Raw genomic sequence first — 4244 nt, 5'->3', positions numbered from 1 at the left:
ATACCATGTCTGAATGTAGTAACTCAAGAAGGTGCAGATTTAGGTATGGGGTGGAAGGCAAATGATAGGAAAAACTGTGAGAGGCATTTGAGTTTTGCCAAAAGGCTGAACACAAATACAAATGAAATTTCAGAAGAAATAATAGAGAAGATGGCAATGTTGGGAAAAATAATGACTAAAAATATTCATAACCAGAAAAAAACCACATTGAGCTTTAAAATATGCATGTATTTGGAAGAACACAAATGGAAAGTATATCCAAGCATAGATATCTAAACTGGGAATAAAAAGCAAAGCTCAATGACAAGGGGGCATGGGGACAGTTTGTGTGCCTTCCAAAGAGCAACAAAAATGACAACTGACTTTCCAACAGACACTATGAAAGTCAAGAGACAATAGAATGGAGATACAGGCTACATGCAGCACTCAGAGAATGAAATATCAGACAAGTCTATACTCAGTGGAAAGACACTTAAAGACGAGAGTAGAACTTGGCAATCCCAAGGAAGCAGCAAACAGTGTTCCTCACGCAGCGAAAAGTCATCCCAGATGATAACATGGACACTCGGGGAAAGATGAAGAACACTGAAAAAAGGCAAATGTGAGGGCAAATTTTTTGTTTTAAAAGACAATAATGTAATTGTTTGTGGAGTCTAAAAATATTTAAAATTAATTATAAAACTAATGTTTCACAAAAGAGAAGTGAATACTTAAGGCAGTCTAGCTACATGGGAATGGTAAAAACAATTGTTTTGTTTTGTTTACCTGTGCTGTGGATCAGACCCAAGGCCTCAAAGACAGTAGGCAGCCTCTCTTCTATTGCCTTACAGTTCCAGCCCAGTGATAAAGAGGGTGTTGTTTTGTTTTGTTTTGTTTTGTTTTGTTTTTGTGGTGGTGGTGGTGGTATTGGACATTGAACCCAAGGCTACTTACATGATAGACAGATGATCTCCCAGTGAGCTATATCTTTAAGCCCTTCATATAAAATAAAAAACATGTTTATTTATTTATTTGCTGGCTTATTTATAAACATAAGCCGGCCCCAAACTCACTATGTATCCAAAGATGACCTTGAGCTTCTGATTCTCCTATGGTGCAGTCCAAGGGCTAGGATTACAGGTGATTGCCACCATGGCCAGCATATGTGGTGCCAAAGACCAAACCCAGGGCTTCTTGCATGCTAGAAAAGCACTCCACCAACTGAACTCCATCCCGAGTCTGTTAGTCTTTAACTGTAACAACCAAATGCCACGGGCTATAATATCCAGAGTTATCTCTTTTAAAAGAGCACAACCATAGGAAAAACAATAAAAGTTGTCATATTGATCCAATATAAGGTAAGGAAGCATATGGAAAGAGAAAAGAAAAAAAGAAGTGAAGCAAAGGCATAGTTACACATGACCAGATACAAACTCAGTTACATCAGTAACTACATGCAGCCTTGGCTGCATTCTTCTGGTATTATCAAACGAGATGACACAATAGGTATTGATAAGGTCTTTATTTGTTTTTATCTATGAGAATAGGTGGTATTGAATCCAAACATTATAAGGCCCAGGCTCTATCTTATACGATGTAATGGGAGGTGAAGCAAGTCACTTCCACCCAGTGGAAATGCCCATGATCTGAACCAGATTCCATGTAAGCCTAAACATTCTGAGAGGCATGCATATACCCACTTGTGTTTCCTTAAGAGATTGCACACTGTGGAAGTGCAGTGTTTGGTAAACAGAAGAATCAATCATGAATTCAAAGGGTTTAGGGGAACCATGTGATATTTCCAGGAAAGTAGACTTACATGCCTGTCCATTAAGACAAGCCATGTTGACAACAACCTGAAAAATAATGTAGAAAAATCATACTGGAAATAATTTCCTGTCTCCTTCTACATCTCTGAAGTCTTGAGAAGTTCCTTGAGAAGAGATTTCCTCTATCCTTTTCAGAACTTTTTTTTGTCACTTTGATTATTTTAAAATTAAAAGTCTGTGTGTGTGTGTGTGTGTGTGTGTGTGTGTGTGTGTGCACGCACACACACACACACACTAGGGATTGAACCTAAAGCCTTGGGCATGGTAGGCAAATGTTCTACCACTGAGCAACATCCAAAGCCCCCTCCCCTGCCCCACACACTTTCTGATCAGACCTTGTTCTGTCGAGGGCTACACATTGCATGTCTTTCAATGGACAAACATGGAGACGAGGCAAGAGGAAAGTCAAGAAGGAGTAGGGGAGAGCAGATCCTTCCCGCTGATGAAGAAGAGCATGGAAACCCTCATTTTTTAGGGATAAGCTGCCCTTCCCATGCAAAAGTCACACGCTTTCTTCCAGCCAGTTTGGTATCTATCCAGGTCCCAGCCTCGTCTCCCATGGGAGCCCATGGATGCAGAGAGACCAAGGATGAAGCCAAGACATGCCTCCCTAGTTGGCTGGTCAAAATCTGTTCAATCAGGACATTCTTCTAATTATGACACTAAACAAGAAACTGGAGAGCTAAGGCTCGGAGTGAAGCTCAAAGACAAAGCCAGTTGCTATTTCAGGGGAAATTGAAACTTGGTTATGTCTCATTAAATAGACTCTAGAGAGCAAAATGTCTGGGGCAGAGAATGATGGGAAGCAGCCGAGCCCTTCTGAAAATGTTCAGTATCTTGATGGATGCGGGGCCAAGGAATTAAAGAGCGCTGAAAAGGGCCTTCCTTTCCTTTCCCCTGGCAGCTCCCTGATGCCAAGGCTCCAGGAAACATCACAAAGGACCTGTTTTTCTGAGTTTGGCAGGTGTGGCTTCTTACATGGAAACGGTTGTGTCGGTTAAGACTGGATTATTCTGCCTAATTGGCTGCATTTGTTTATCTGAGATCTGAACATTGCCTCACACATAGATTATTTTATTGTATGCTAATTTCCTGAAAATCGCTCATCCCTGTACCGCCAAAACCATATGGTTTCATCTTCCTTTGGTTGTTTGAGGGAAACATAACAAAATCTAAGAATCCTTCGCTGATGTCACCCTTGAACAGTAGTTTTCAACAGAAACCCTTCCAGTCAGCTAACTCTGAGGGAGTGGATATGAGCTGTAGGTTCATCAAGTAACCGAGTTTCTGCTTGTGCCAGATACCCTTGTCTGTCTTGCTTCTTTGCAATGGCGCTGCCTTTTGGATCAAGTTTATTATTCCAGGCTTACCAAGAGGGTAACCAGAAGTCTGACAATTTGAGGCCATAGTGCTAATAGAAAGGAATTGAATCAGAAGTTCTGAAACGAAGCACTAGTCCCGTCATTCCTTGCTGTCTCCAGTCTTTGCGTTTGTCTTTGCTGACGGCATCTGATACAAACAACACCCTGAAAGTGGGTTGTCAGTGCACCCTTGTGATCTGTGCCAGGTTACCACATTCCATTAGGGTTTGGTAGTCACTTCTTTTGTTGCGATGAAAAACAAAGAGTAAAGAGCAATTTCTAGAAGAATGGGATTTTCTTAGTTTACAGTTCCAGAGTCCATAATGTTTGGGAAGGCATGGCAGCAGTCAACGGCAGCCATGCCGTTGGTGGATTTGTTACATTTTTATCCACACACAAAAAACATAGAGGGAGCAGGAAGTGCAGCTATGATATAAACCTTCAAAGATGGACTCGAGTGATATATTATCTCTAGCAAGGCTCTTCCTCCTAAAGGTTCCATACTGTCTCAAACAGCGCCACCAAATGGAGACCAGATGTTCAAATACATGTGCCTAAGAGGTATATTTCTCACTCAAACCACCACAATGGCTTCCTTTAAAAAAAAAATCTCAGTATCACAATGAGTTTATCTTTGATGTAATGAGTTTATTCTATAAAACAATAAAGATAATGGCAAAATAGGATGAAGATGGACCTTGGAGTTAAGTAAACATACAGCAAGGAATTCTGCTTTGAAATCCTCTTGATTCTTTTAAATTTTCAATGACTAGAAATTTATTTGGGGACAAGGACAGAAAAGACACAAACATGTTTGAGAGGGTGGGTGCTGTGATCATGTGATCGCACGTGTGCACGTCCATGAGAGTGAGTCTCTGGTCTTTAATAAGATCACTCCTTTGTACCCACATGCCCAAAGGCAGATGGTGGTGATGGGTAAAGTCAGAAAGGCAACTGGAAAAACAAACTGGAACTACCGAAGGAAAGATGGCTCAAGGCTCAGCTTTTCCTGTGAAGTGTCGAGTGAATTCAGTGTTGGTGAAACTTTCCAGAGCTGGGTGGATTCCAGAGGTCC

This window comes from Acomys minous (genome assembly GCF_964271855.1).
Source record: "Acomys minous genome assembly, chromosome: 4".
Lineage (NCBI taxonomy): Eukaryota > Metazoa > Chordata > Mammalia > Rodentia > Muridae > Acomys > Acomys minous.
Note: the sequence above shows the minus strand (reverse complement) of the source record.